A 16,204-nucleotide genomic window follows, 5' to 3' on the forward strand; every position below is an offset into this window, starting at 1 on the left:
AGAATTAACCAACTAACTAAATATAGCTTTTATTAAATCAGTTCTACATTATACCAAACTTTAATGTGGAAATCTTATCAAACAAAAATCTTTCATTCCTACATATCATTTTCAAAAATATATTCTTCCTAAAATTGAGAAATGTGAATTAGAGATGCATAATAAAGCATCTACTTGATAGGTCTATTATGCATTGATAGACAAATATGTAAAAAAATGGTTTTAGTCTCATTGAAAGGAAATGGTCTTAATATCCCTATTTTTTGCATCTTATTGTGAAATATTTTAATTGTTCAACAATTGTTGTAAAAGGAAATTGCCTTCCTAAAAAAGTAGGCCAAATAAAATAGGCCAACTTGTTTACGAAGCAAAGTATTTTCATCCACTTACTCATAGTTCTTGGCTTTTGACAAGATGTCTCTGAAATGGAAATATTCACTCAATAATTACACAACTTTATAAATACATATTTTTTCATATATATGTATTCGTGCTAAAAATTTTTAGATGAGCTTATTTGAATGGTGTAGGCCATCCATTAAAATTGAGGAATTTATTTAACTGGGTCTATGATTCATAAGCATATCCTCATATGACATTGGAACTTTTTCCTGTCAAACATTTGTACATAGTTTTAAGGTTACAAAACTTTTGTGTATAATTTACATATTTTGGCCACTGATTCTAAGCAAGTCTCTATTAGAACAAAGGTAATTCATGCCCTGCATCACGGTCCCTAATAACTAAATTATAAAGAGATGACAATGTGCAGCTGACAAATGATCTAAAGAGATAAGCAATTTTTTAATGCTGTGCTTTAAGATAAAAAGGGAAACTTTATAAAATGTAGTTTGAGGAGTAGTACTTTCAAATGATTTTCAGCTCTCCTATATGAAAACTGTGTAGCCTGATCCCCTTTTCAGTTTGAACTTTCTTGTGGGCCTCATGAGACTAAAAGTGGTTTCCAGAGATGATATTTTTAGTAACGAAAATTTTATTACCATCACTGAGACCTATTTATATTGAGACATTTATTTAACATTTAATTTATTACAATAAATCTCATGGTCTTAACACTCCATTTATTTCTTACCATTATTTGGGAAACATAACTATCAAAATATTATAAAGTAATACATGTACTAGTCAATGACAGCTACAATTATGCTGAATAAGAATAATAAACAACCACAAAGTCTCAGTGGCTTATAAAAACAAACAGTTTTTTCCTCACTCATCAAACTACGGGTTGGCTGCAGATCTGCATATTTCAGCTGGGCTTACCAGGGCTCGGTTAGTCTGGATTGGACTCCAGAAGATCAGGTTCAACTCTGCTCCACCTGTCTTCATTCCTCTAGAACCAGAGACTAATCAGGGCATAGTCCTCTCACGGTGGACAGCAGAAGCTCAAGAACACATGCTTACCCACACTGCTACATTCAAAACCACTCTTCCTGTAATATGGTTGCTCATATTCCATTGGCTAAAGCAGGTCACATGACCAAGCCCAACATCTACGTGGTTGGAAAATATACTCCACCTACCCTAGTAGAAGATAAGAAAATGTTACCTGGCAAAGGGTTTGAGTGTATAATTCAATGATAGGGAGAATGAAGATATTTCATAATATTTCCATAATATTTTACAATAGATGTTCATTACTTTAAATTTGGAAAATATACGTGCACACCTTGAGGAAAAAACTCTTGATCAGTAAGGTGAAATGATCCACTTATAATAAGAATTTAAAGTTGAAAATTTAGCTAGAATTTGTCAGTTTATAGTAAGCGTTGAGGTTAAACACACATTTAACATGTAATCGGATTGTTAACATAGGGATGCATTTAGATTATATCTCCCAGAACCAAATGAATATAACATCCAGCATCACTTGAAAAATTAAGTTATTTAATGATGACATTGTCTGAAAAACATACCTTTCCCTCTTGATGATTGGGCATAACAAAATAATTTTTTTCTGGCATAATTTTAGGGCAAGAAGCACCCAATAATAGAAATCTAGCATTTCTGTTATGTTAGGGAAATATACTTTTAAAATATGATTTTATGATGTTCGATTATAAAATTATGTTATTTAGGCCTGCTTTATTTTATAATGATAGTAAATCTAATGTTAATAAAAATTCATATGCACTGGAATGTGAAGTCCATAATCGTCACCACATACGACTACTTCCCTGACACCCCCTTCTAGGGCTCAGTGAGAACTTCAACCAACAATCCGTTTGATTCTTGACACTGCTGCCCAGAGTGGTGAGAAATAAAAAGGCTGATATGTGATTTTTTGTTTTGTATTTTCAGTACATGCACTTCTAAGCATTGAAGGTGCAATTTAAAAATCACTATAGTCATATTAAAGTATAGTGGCTAAAAGAGAAAGCAAAGATCTCATGTAATACTTCCTTACTTAAAAATACTTGATAACTCCCAAGTTGCCCACAGAATGAAGATCTTTTTAGCCATTTACCATTCTAACTTTATTCTCCAATATTCCCTTATAATACAGCCAAATTAGGCCATTCCTTGTTTTCAAATTTTACTCTAGGCTAACCTGCCTTTTAAATTTTTTCTGGGATTTTTCTCTCCTATTATTCAAAACCCTGCTGACCTTCCAACATTTACTCATATTAAGAACTTAATTTCAAGGCCCAAATACAACTGTCCTGAGAAACTTTTTCTGGTAACCCTAAGATATTGAGTTCCCATTGCTTTTTGTATCTCTCTGGTAGTACATAACATATTTTAACCTCTACCTTATTTGGTTTGTCAACAGTTATATATTGGGCTTCCCTGGTGGCGCAGTGGTTGAGAGTCCGCCTGCCAATGCAAGGGATACGGGTTCGTGCCCCGGTCTGGGAAGATTCCACATGCCGCGGAGCAGCTAGGCCCGTGAGCCATGGACACTGAGCCTGTGCTCAGCAACAGGAGAGGCCACAACAGTGAGAGGCCCGCGTACCGTAAAAAAACAAAACAAAACAAAAACCAGTCATTTATTGAATACCTGCCATGAGTCAGCCCTTCAGAAGTTCAATCTATTTCACATGTTTGTTGTATCTTAGCAAAGTATAATCTCCCTGAGATCAAAGGCTATCTTACTCATCTTTATCTTCTGTGTTGGGCCTACCACATCCTCTTTCACACAGTAGGTGCTCAATAAATATTCAGATGAAAAAATACTTTTTGTAGAAAAAAAGTCTCAGTAATTTTTATTCATTTTGCCCAGGAGATTTCACAAAAGGTTGTAAAATTTTACTTTAGGCTTCAGCAAAAGCACCTGTATCACAGACACTCAATAAACTGTAACAGGGTCATTAGAGGTAATTGGATCTATTTGAGCTAGGAAAAGACTGCCATTTGCCTTGAGGTATTTAAAACCAAAGATAGAATCTCATTTGTCTGGGATGGTTTGAGTGTGGGCCTGGACAACAGTTGTAATCCCTCCAGACTATTGTGGTTCTATTCTATTGATTTTCAAACATTCAAATAGTAAATGATAAAGTGACAATATGAGGATATACATACACTAACCTTAACTCTATATAACTACAGATTTCTACAAAAATTATTAACTATTTTTACTTATATAAAATAATAAACTAGGTAAAATTTTGTATTTATAAAGTTTTTTTAAACCTCTTTGATCTTTTTCCTATCTTCCGTAAGTACAGCTTTTATATGCCACTAATTGCTCAAAAACATAGAGTAGCCATTATTTCTTTATAGGTATAGAATTTTAAAGCTAGAAAAGATTAGAAACCACTGAATCTTTTCTGTTAATTTCACACAATGGTAACTGAGGTCTATAAAATTCTCACAACTATCAGAAGTAAAACTGTGACTAGTCTCCTGCCTCCTGATGTAATGTTCTTTCTACTTTCCCATCCTATACCTTTTAAAACTCTTCTGTCTTTTTTTGAGATTTCTACAATGAGACATCTTTATAATTACTTGGAAGTACTTCCAACTCTACCCTCAACACAAATCTTTACTCGGTGATTGTCTTCTATTTTACAAACTTCTGTCATGAAAAGTCTTTTCGTAAATTCTCTTCTGCCCAAATTCAAAGACTGTCCTCCTATATGAAACAAACTCTGCCGTTCCAACTCACAGTGACCTACTGAGTCTTCAAAAGAAATATTCTGTATCTAAAAGTTAAAAACTTTGCTAGCTAAAGAGCTAGATATAAAGACAGCTTTCAGGCAGTTTATAATACAGATGAGGAGATTAAACATGTTCATGTTAATAGGGCAAAATAATACGAGCATTTTAAAATGGCCACAATGAACTGTTGGAGCACAAATAAGAGAGAGACATAGGTAGTATCTGTTGTAAGCAACTAAAGATGGTAAACATTCTGGAAAAAGGGAAGGGTAATTCAAGACTAAAGTTAAGCACTATTCAAAGACAAGAGTTGGAAAGTGCAAAAGGAAAACAGCAAGTATAAAATTTGGCAAGGCTTTAGGGTTTGTCAAGCAGGGTAGTGAGGAGTAAGACAGGAGTAAGTCAAGGTGAAGTTTGGTCATATACAGTCTTAATTTCCAAAAAAAGGTGCTTGAACTTCATTTTCCAAGAAGTATGAAATTGAGAATATTTGAACAAGGAAATTTCTTGATCAGAGCTCTGCTCGGGAAGATTAAACCAGCTGGAATCTATTGAATGAATTGAAGAAGGAAATAACTGGACCAAGAAGACCAGTTGGGAATGAAATATGATGGTACAGGCAAAAGTTAAGGAGGGCCAGGGCTAGAGCAGGAAGTGGGAAAAAAATATATGGGGTCAAATGTGCAACAACACAAGAATAGAATCAATAGGATTTGGTAGCTGATTGGATATGGGCATGAGAATGTGGGAGAAGCAGTTAACAGAGATGGCCATAAACAGAGAAAGAGAAAACAGAAGGACATGCAAGTATTGCAGGCGAAAATTATTATAATGTTTTTGAAAAATATTGAGTTCTAATTTAAATTCACATTATGCATATTAAATGTGTACCACAAATCACATGTATATTTAGACACAGTAGTGATTTAATGCTTAATTACATACTGACATATTGTTCATTAAGTGTTTCAACCATTCCCATCTTGTCTCTTCAGTGATACAAGATCCTTCTTGAGGAAGGGGGAGAAAGGAGCAGGCAGGATAAACTGATAAGTAGAAAGCTCTTATTATATTCCACACTCAAACACTATGTGTATGCTGCTACTCCCATTTTACAGATAAGGAAACTAAGGTTCAAAACTATCAGGTAAGTCTCATATATTGCCAGAGATGATGTAATGTGACCCCAGTCTTACTGACTCCCAGAACCCAGGGACTTTCAGGAGTACTAATCGGTAGAGATTCCAGGAAGCAGATTTTGGCTGAATATAAGAAAAAATAAAAAACCCTTTTCAACAATTACAGCTCTGAAGTTCAAGAAGCAAACTGAGACCTACAGGGAAATGTTAATGCGATTATGTAGGTATGCAATCTGCAAGCAAAGGAAATCACACAGATTTTTGTCCCAAATTGTCTCAAGATAATAACTGATATGACAGCAAGGTACACAGAAGCAAAAATTAAATATTATAGCTTTTCCTCTTCTTTGTGCTAAAGTATACACTTTTTAAAAATTAATTTAATTTTTTAATTTATTTACTTTTGGCTGCGTTGGGTCTTCATTGCTGCATGCGGACTTTCTCTAGTTGCAGCGAGCGGGGGCTACTCTTTGTTGTGGTGCACGGGCTTCTCATTGTGGTGCTTCTCTTGTTGTGGAGCACAGGCTCTAGGCGCGTGGGCTTCAGCAGTTGTGGCCCATGGGCTCAGTAGTTGTGGCTTGCAGGCTCTAGGGTGCAGGCTCAGTAGTTGTGGCACATGGGCTTAGTTGCTCCACAGCATGTGGGATCCTCCCAAACCAGGGCTCAAACCCGTGTCCCCTGCATCAGCAGGCAGATTCTTAACAACTGCGCCACCAGGGAAGTCCTAAAGTACAGATTTTTAAAATAGTTTCCTTTTGCTTTTCTTTAACTCGAATGGTAGATGTTTTCACAATTTTCCTTGGATTTAATGTATACATGTTTGAGTGTTGTGGTAGGATGTAGAGATGTAAAGACAGTGATCAAATTCAAGTATTAGCTTCTAATTAAGATTTCAGAAAGTAATTTGTTTCTTTGCTAAAATATGTAACTTTACATCACAGACTACTAGTGGAATGAATAAATGGAAATATGTTTCATGTGTACATTTCACAAGAAAGTAAAACTGAACGTTTTTTGACGTTAGGGAGCCAAGCTCCATTGCACTTGCACATATAAATTCACCCTGAGCAGGTTAGAAAATATAACATAAACTAATATTTAGACTTTGAAGTTGAAGTGTAAATTCAAGTCTCATCTTTTTTTTTTTTTTTTTTTTGCAGTATGCGGGCCTCTCACTGTTGTGGCCTCTCCCATTGCGGAGCACAGGCTCTGGACGCGCAGGCTCAGTGGCCATGGCTCATGGGCCTAGCCGTTGCGCGGCATGTGGGAGCTTCCCAGACCGGGGCACGAACCCGTGTCCCCTGCAACGGCAGGCGGACTCTCAAAACACTGCACCACCAGGGAAGCCCAAGTCTCATCTTTTTATGCAACCCCACTTGTGAAGAATACCCTCTCACAGATGAACCTACCTGAGTACAAATGGTCAACTGGTCCTGCCAAACTCTGAATAAAGTTTTAAAAGAAACACAGCAAAACCAAATTCTCCTATCTCCTTCTTATTAATGTTGTTGCTTGATTTTTCCCAGACCATATACATTAAGAAAAGGGAGGGTGTTTTAAAATTTTTTGTTTATTTTTTATGTTTAACTTTATTATAATCTATGGAAAAATATGTCTGTGATCTCCACATGGGGTCCCTTTACTTTAGATTAGGTTAAAGTGTGGTAGTTTGACATGTAGAAACAGCTTAGTCCAAATTAGAAATGGTATACCCAGTGCAAAATGAAAGAAAACTTCTTTTTCAATAGCCAGGCAAATTTCAACAGTCAACTTCCTTCCAAAAACCCCACAGAAAAGTAGGATGAGGTAGCAGGTGCTGAAGGATAAAATAACCTAGAGATCCACACAGAAATAGGCAGAAGTTTTTGGACAACATTTAGTCCAAGATTAGATCTAAAATCCCTAAGATTCTCCCAGATTCCTTTCTGGAGAACACTATGTCTGAAATAAGAGTTAGTAACCTGGCTCTGGGAGTTTATCACAAACTCCAAGAGCTAGACAGACTGGTGAAAGGGAACTCTGGATACCATATCTTTATAAATTCTCTGGAACCTTGCACCAGAGTTCATGGCAAATTGGATCAAAGCCAAAGACCTTAAAGGATTGGCCTGAGTGTTGATAGCTGGCTCTAGGAGGAGGAATGGAGACAAGGACAGATATTTACATTTCAGCTATTTAGAATCCTCATCAGGGAGGATGAATATGTCTACTTGTGTGATTTAATGCTATCCAAAAGCATATTCTTATTTTTCAAAGAGAGAAACTGGGATTGATAGGAGGCTAAGAAAATTTCCCAACATTATGTAGAGAGAGTCAAGCTAACATCTGCATTCAGACTCCAAAATTCATTATCTTTCCACTATATCAAGAGGTTGTAATATTCCTTATTCACAAGGTTTTGTTTTTTTAAAAAAATACTGTTCCCAAATTAGGATTCATCTTTCCATTTTCTAATTTAGCTTATTATTTCAGTGACTATATAGGTCATAAAATAAGCCTCTGGATCTTATACTATTAGTTGAACTTAGCCTTTGCTTTAGTTCCTCTTAGTCTCTCTGCCTAAAGTAGACAAAATATTCTCTAACAATAATACAACTTTTCCCTTAATTGATGCTTTCTCATAAAATCTCAACAATAGTATACTTTTTATAATTTCAAATTCTTCTTGACCAAACCTTCAAATAAAAAAACAAACCAATTTAGCAAAACTTTTTACATTTTTAAATTAATGACAATACAAAAACACAGACCAACGTAAAAAAAAAAGACAAATATAGAAGAGTTCTCAGATACTAGACTGGAAAATTGAAGAATAAAGAGATTAAAATAGCAAGTGACTATTTAGAATATATTTTAAAATTTTCTTTAAACATTGCTAAACAAAAGAAAAAAAGATCTGAGGAGATATTTTAAATTTGGTCAGCTTCCTTCTGGCCATTTCCAAATAAACATACCAAAACTAGGAAGGGAACATTTTGGTCTGAGACAATCTGGGCTATTTAGAAAAAGGTTTTTCTGTTCATTTAGACTATTAACCTCTACACACACACCCTTAGAAATACATACACAAAAGTTAAATATAAATTAACTTCTTAATATAAAAACAGCCAAAATCTTCTGTGCATGTAAATTTATATATTTGTATGTCTCAGAGAATACTGTACCAGGTATAAGCAAACTTAGGTTCTAAACTGAACCTTACCCCTTTCTAACAGGGTGACTGGATAAGTTAGTAATGACTCTGTGCCTCAGTTTTCTTACCTGTAAAGTAAAAGAGTTGGGATGGATAATTTCTAAAGTCATTTCCAGCTATATGACTATATATGATTCTCAGACAAGTGGGATGAGAAAATCTATGAGGCTGTATTGAATTGCATTTGTCCTTGGTCCTGAACAACTTCAGAATTTTAAGCTGATTCATTACAGCCAGAAAGGAACATTTCCATTTCAATTTCAAGATAATCATAGCCAGGTTTAACCCTTTCAGATTAAATGTTGATTTTCTTAGCCCTCTATATTTGTTAGCCCAGGACTTTCCTGTAATTAGACGTCAATCTTTTGATTAATTCTGTATCTGCTTCAGGAAAGTGCCTACTTTTAGCCCCTAGATTATTTCTAACATGTGTGCTACCTGCCCTATGTATACTTGCTCTTGTGTTTTTGTGCCCTTTTCCTTGTACCTAAGTAGCACTTTACTTTAGCTGATAATTCTCTTTAAGAGCCCAATCCTGCCCTGTAAGATTTTTAACAATTCTGTCCCAAATAATGGATAGGATGATACACCTCTACTTCTGTCTCTGTTTTAAACCGGAAATATTTTATATCAAATATCACAAATCCTCTTGTTATTGCAATATTCTTGTATCTAAACATCTGTAATATTTCTTAAAATAAAGGGGATTAGAATTTTCATCTTAAAATATGTTCCAAAGTTTTAATTATTAGTTACTCAAAAATAGGTACATTCTACTTACATAACTTAAAGATCATATGATACTCCATAACTCAAAATTATAAAATTATAGTAAATTAACTGATGTACACATAGGAGTTATTTTGGCAAACTGTAAATTCAGTAATGGTGTAACTAAATGCAAAGGTCCAAATGGCTGACTCAGGTAGTAATTTATTAATGTGTTTTTACCACTCAGACACACATATTGACATATTGTTTTAATCAGTAAAAGGGACATACCAGTGAGAAATACACCATTTTTTTTTTTCTCTTTCTTGGTGTATCATCGAGAGGTTATCTCTAGCCTGAAGGGAAAAAAGGGTAGATGGAAAAGTATATTTTTATTGTATAAAAACTTAAATAGGAAATAATTATCTTAACTAAAAGTCTCTGAGTTTCTGCATTTTTCATTCAAAACAATCTAAATAACCCTACCTTTAATTTATTTCATAATGTATATGGCAGAGTCCCAAGCTGCTGGCACTAGACAAAGACTCAAGTAGAGAATAGATGATAAGAAACTGACTCTGTCGGGGAGTAGTTAAATAAACAATACTATATAATACACATATAAACACTAATTATTGCCAGGATTGAAGAGTATGTGCCATTATATTTCTTCTTTCTAAACACACTTCTGAGGAAGTAGTTTTAGTTCTTTTTTTGAGTTCTTTTAGCCTTCAAGGCTATTCTTTGGGAGTACAAAGGTACAAAGAAAAATAAAGTTAAACTCATTAAGAAAGATTTCTTCAGAGTCTCCCACCTAAAGCCTTTGATGAAGCTCTTAAATATTATCAATACATTGCTCAATTGTTAATTCTATAAAAATTATCCAGGGCTTCCCTGGTGGCGCAGTGGTTGAAGGTCCGCCTGCCGATGCAGGGGACGCGGGTTTGCGCCCCGGTCTGGGAGGATCCCACGTGCCGCGGAGTGGCTGGGCCCCTGAGCCATGGCCGCTGAGCCTGCGCGTCCGGAGCCTGTGCTCCGCGGCGGGAGAGCCCACAACAACAGTGAGAGGCCCGCGTACCACAAAAAACCACAAAATTTTACTGCTTTTCTACAGTCTAGTGAATAATTCTAAGTATTTCTATTTGCTACATGAGAAAATGAAGGCAGATTATAAATTTCCCTAGATAGTTTTTTAAAGTGATATAAATAATCGAAATCACCTTTCACTCCCAGCATTCCCTAAGCAAATTATTGGTTGCAGAGTGTAATTTATGTTTACAATGATTAGCTAATAGTTTGCAATATATTAAATTCATAATGTAAAGTTGTGAATTTTAGTATGTGTATATAGTTTATTGTACAATGAGTCCTTTTTCATAATTACTGTATACAGTAAGTATATTAATACCTATATTATGCCTTTCTTAAAATAATACTTTAAAATTCTAGAGTTTCATAAGTGTTTCATGTGAATTTTTAACTTATTAAAAAATATTTACTGAGAATCTGGTATATGTCAGGCACCTTCAATATGCCAGTAATATAGCAATGAACAAGTCCTAATTTCAATGCTTATTGTTGGAAAATAATATCCATACTGTGTTTGAAACAGTTATTGTTTTCTTTAATATGGTATATTGGAATGCCCTGCAATGAAACAGTGACTTTTGTAATTTAATTATGGTAAAGCAATTTTTAAAATCCATTACTAATGCTAAACATTCTCATGACCAATTACCTTTATATCATCTTTTCAGTTAGTGGCATTGAAAATACAGTTTCTTCATTACTAATAATGCTTTGATTTTATTGCTTTCATTTTATACATGGTGGCAATGGAAAATTCTACACAAGTCATTGAATTTTGTGGTTCCACAAGACGGTTCATCATTCTATTCTACTGTAGCTGGATAATAGCCTTTCTGTACATGATATGCCTGTTCTTTTAGTTCATCTTCTTTCTATTCTATTCTCTCTCTCCTCCCCTTGAGGCTGCTATTATTCTTCTCCACCCTCCATCCCATAACAAACTTTCCCAGCAAACTTGACTCCAGGACCCCTTTGTGCCATCCTGAAAACAAAAAACCAGTGTGTGAAATATGCTTTAATAGCATGTCTTTGCTGCTTATATAAAGGAACACTGTATGTAGAATAACACTTCATTTTTCTGTGATATATTGCCATATTGTAACATCATTGCCAAGGGACTTATTTTTTCAATATATTTAATAGTAAATTTCTCTATGAGCATATCAACTGGAAAAAAATGTCTATTATTCCTGATGAACTGGCAAATTCCCTATTATTAAACACTGAGCATTGTATGATCAACTACATTTTTCCCTAACTGACAAGAAACTTGGAGCCAGGAACCAAGATTTATGCGGCCACAGGTCTATATAATTTTGGTAGCCCTAAGAAAAGAGAATTCAAAATTATGAACACAAAATTAAGTGCAGGGGGCTTCCCTGGTGGCGCAGTGGTTGAGAGTCCGCCTGCCGATGCAGGGGACACGGGTTCGTGCCCCGGTCTGGGAAGATCCCACATGCCGCGGAGCGGCTGGGCCCATGAGCCATGGCCGTTGAGCCTGGGTGTCCGGAGCCTGTGCTCCGCATCGGGAGAGGCCACAACAGTGAGAGCCCCACGTACCGCCAAAAAAAAAAAAAAAAAAAAAAAAAAAAAAAAAAAAATTAAGTGCAGGGATATGGAAGGGGCTCGTGTAAGTTCAGAGCCTTGAAGCTTAACCTTTATTAGCTACATGGCAAATCCACTTCTGCTTGGAACTACGATTTATGCCTAGCTGCTACTATTTTCCTCTCTAATTGTTTCTTAATGCACTAGCTACCTTGTTATCCTTACACAATTGGGATCTAATTGGTTGTTTATCTAAAATTTCTGAAAAACATGGAAATTATTAAAAATTACATACATATAAACATATTCTTTAAACTGAAAGCACATAAATATTAATTTGTTTGTTAATCTTTTCATTGATACACAAGGCTTTTTATTTGGGTAAGGTATTAAATGGAGGTTAGTTAACAGAGGTTGTCTTCTGTTTAATTACCCCATCCTCATCTTTATAATTTGAGCTTTATGTTTTAATTTTGGACTAATGGTTTTATATTTCATGTACCTGTGCTTTTATTAGAAGATGCCTCAAAATTATTTCAAAACAGGTGGATTAAAGTTATACTTACGACTACTTGTACATAAATTTTCTAATTTGTAGATTATCCATGATAATGTTGTCATATATGGCTGATTACCTTGGACTTTCCTGAGTTGCTTCTTTTTGTTATTTTTGGCATATACTATATAAACAAAAGATAATTCATCCAACTCAAAACATATGACAAAGTTTTTGTTGTATGTAATTTAGGACTATGTTGCTTCAACTTTCCAAAATCCTAACTGAGTATACATTGGGTACCATTTCTTATACACACTGATTATTTAAGTATACTCAAAAATAATAAAGGTGGGTAGATGTGTGTGTGTGCGTGTGTGTGTTTTAATGAACAGGCAAAAGTAGAAATGAGTCAATGTTTCAACATAGCTTTTGTGTTGAAGTTAACATATGCTTTTAAATTTGCCTAGGGACAAATTGTAGAAATATTAGCTATTGCCAATCTGTTTTGTCACAAAAGAATGAACAGCAAATGGTCATTGGTATTTTCATCTGACCTTGTGGTGTGGAGTTTTAAGAACCTGCAATAGTGCACAGATGTGTACTATCCTTTAAAATCTGCATCTAATCTTCTGGGCTCAGTTTCAGAATCCAGTGCTATCATTTAAAACAAATATAGTTTGTTCTTTCATCTGTGCAGCATAACAGAAGACTTTTAATCAAAGTCAGACACATATTCTGAAAGAAATCACTGTCTACCCTTCCATGAAAGAACTAAATTTCAGTACCTTACTTCAAATTTTACTTGTTCAATAAATTAATTTCACACACCTTATTTTGAATCATCCAAGATGGAGTGATTTCATTTCTTAACAAAAGATGGTTTGTTTCATAGAGTGTGCCTTGTTATGAGCTTTAGTATATTCTGAAATCCATTAATACAGGAAATTTGTTTTTATACCATTTTGCAGACAAAAATAGCATGTTATTGCATGGATGAAAAAGGACAATTAAAAACTTTTAAAATATTTTCTGAGGGAAAGTTCAGTTTAGGTTATTATGAAAATACTGCTTAAATCAATAGGCCTTATAAAACTGTAAGATTAACAAATATGAGTTCTTTTATTTATTTAGTTATTTTTTGCGGTACGCGGGCCTCTCACTGTTGTGGCCTCTCCCGTTGCGCAGCACAGGCTCAGCAGCCATGGCTCACGGGCCTAGCCGCTCTGCGGCATGTGGGATCTTCCCGGACCGGGGCACGAACCCGTGTCCTCTGCATCGGCAGGCGGACTCTCAACCACTCCGCCACCAGGGAAGCCCTATGAGTTCTTTTAGAAATAACAATCTAGGTCTTTATTCTCAGTGTAACATAATCATGCATCATTGTAAGATGCAGTTTCTGACACCTGGTCATTGTTTACGTTTTGAATGTGTGACAGCACAATGTTGGAGAAGTACCTAAGATGGATACTGAAAATAATGGGGGATTAAAAGTGATACCATAATAGAATGGACTAAAATTACTGGTGTGGTTACACCTGGAAAAACTGAAAAAAAGAGAAAATAAGATTGAAACACATTAAAACAGGGAAGTTTTAATACGCTGAACTTTGATGTTTCCACTAACTTTAATGTTATAAAACATTTAGAAAAGGAAATTTAAGACACTTTTTTAAGCACTGATATTCCTAGTGAGTTCTAAACATAGGCAATTTGTTACCCTTAGAAAGTAGTGTACAGTAAAAATACAAAATAATCCATGCAAGATTTAGATATGTGATGAATGATGATATACAATTGGCTTATTACAGGAAATAAAGAAGTTTGAGACAAGTACTTCTGATCAAAGCAAGGAGAGCAACCAAAGTTTGGTGCCCCTGTGCAATAGAATACTGCATAGATGAGAAATTTGTCTCTAATTATTATGTTTCGTTTTTTCACTTTGAGAATATAATACATTTTTACAATGTAGCCTATCATGAAAAATGATCTAAAGTAATAATATTTTGAATGAACATAAGTAATAACTGATTTATGAGACAATTACTCTAGTTCTTCACTCTAAGCAGATATATATATATACATATACATGTTACAATCACATGTATATTTAAAATAAAGTTTAAGATATTGCAAAAATTCATAGTGAGTATTTGCTTCATGATGACTACTTAGGTATTCGGTATTGACTTCAGAAATCACAGCTCCAGTTTTAGGATCTAACTTCCCATGAAACAAATTTGACTGCCTGTTGCAACAAGTATAAGTATGTCATTAAAGACTGTAAAAGTAACTTGCTAAAAATGCCAGCTTGCCTCTTCCAGTTTGCTCTTTGAATGGCCACAAATTTTTGTAATTCTTATTGCATGAATCCCTCAGGATAGGCTTGGTTATGCTGTGGTAACAAACAACCCTAAATGTCTCAGTGGCTAACATAACAAATGTTTATTGTTTTGCTCACTCTGTACATCTGGTGCAGATCATTTGAGGGTATTGTTCTTCATTGTCTTTCAGAGACCAGACTGATGGATGTTGCAACCACTATCTGGAATGCTTCCAATCACTGTGACAGCAGGAAAGACAGTTCATGAAAGTCTCACTCTGTCAGTTAAATGTTTTGGCCCAGAAGTGACCCATGTTGCTTCTGTTCATGACTCCTTTGGCCAGAACTAGTCACATGGACTCACCTGAGGAAGCCAAGTAAAGAGGAAATCAGAAAAGAAAATCCTACCAGGCAGCCAAAGATCAGAAACAGCTGGTGAACTGCACTAATGATTTCCACACTGTACATACAGCATCAACCTAACTGTTTCAAAGGCAACTATTATTGATTGAATAACTCATCTGAAACACAACCATGACTAAAAAGTAATATTAAAAGGCCATTTTTGTTGGCCTAGAAGAGTGAAAGAAGCCTTCTTAAGAGCCAGCTTCTGCTGGTATTCCTTGCTATGGTTTCAGTGTACTTCAAAAGCCTTCTACTAATTGTAAGCTTGGGTAAAACTGCTATTTTGTTGAGTGATGCCAGTTACAAAAACACTTCAGCAAGAGTGGTGAGCTCTTGGCAAGCTATCTGTCTCACTGGGAAACGAATTTCTGGAGAAGGGAATAACCATACATGCTGTTATCACTGTCTTAAACTGAGAATGATCTCAGCCTTCAAAGTTGTTTCATCAAGGCCTTGCTGAAAACTTAGCCATTTTAAGGACAGGTGTCCTGCCAAAATGCTTATTGACTGGCTGTCACTAGATAATGTATTACTAATAAACAGAAACAAACTTAAGTCTCAAATACAGGAAAAATTTTCCCAGTCCATTAAGGATATGAAAGAAAAGGATTTTAGGGCTGTTTCAAAAATACAGCAGTGTCTGAACCTTTGAACATTATCTGTGTGGTGGGAACAACCAAAAACAAAGTTAGTTTCACACAATGCTTTATATTCAATTTCCCATTTCTCTAGGATGATGAACATTTTGAAAATGAAACAGTGGTTGAGGATCAAATATTAAAGCTTTTAGTAAATGTTGGCTTTGAAATATCCTTATCTTTGACATGCTGATTTTACAAAATAGGTCATAGATCCCAGAAATATTTAATTAGATAATACTTTGCATAAATATTTCAAACTTTGCCATTTTAATGTATTGGGAAGATAGAATGAAAGGAGAATGTTTATAGATACTTTTTTTTAGTGTTTTGTATTCTATTGTATTACAATAATAAAATAAGATATATGAAGAAAAGATTGCTGTCTTTTGGAATATAACAACCTAATAATTATTTTTATTATTAAACAGAAGTATTAACAGCTAATGTTTCTTAAATATTTACCATATGCCATGTACAATTATTATGAAAACTTTATATGTATTCACTAATTGTATTCTCACAACAATCCTCTGGTGTAGG

At 34.9% G+C, this 16,204-nt stretch overlaps 1 long non-coding RNA gene across 1 annotated transcript in view; it reads right to left on the reverse strand.

The window, feature by feature from the left end:
- Positions 1-9,263: 9,263 nt before the first annotated feature.
- LOC141278603 (uncharacterized) overlaps positions 9,264-16,204 on the reverse strand; it is a 37,559-nt gene continuing 30,618 nt past the window's right edge. The window contains exon 3 of the long non-coding RNA XR_012331560.1: positions 9,264-9,521. This is a non-coding gene — a long non-coding RNA (uncharacterized lncRNA). The remainder of the gene's footprint in view (positions 9,522-16,204) is intronic.

The sequence above is a fragment of the Tursiops truncatus genome, chromosome 4 (assembly GCF_011762595.2).
Source record: "Tursiops truncatus isolate mTurTru1 chromosome 4, mTurTru1.mat.Y, whole genome shotgun sequence".
NCBI classification, from domain to species: domain Eukaryota; kingdom Metazoa; phylum Chordata; class Mammalia; order Artiodactyla; family Delphinidae; genus Tursiops; species Tursiops truncatus.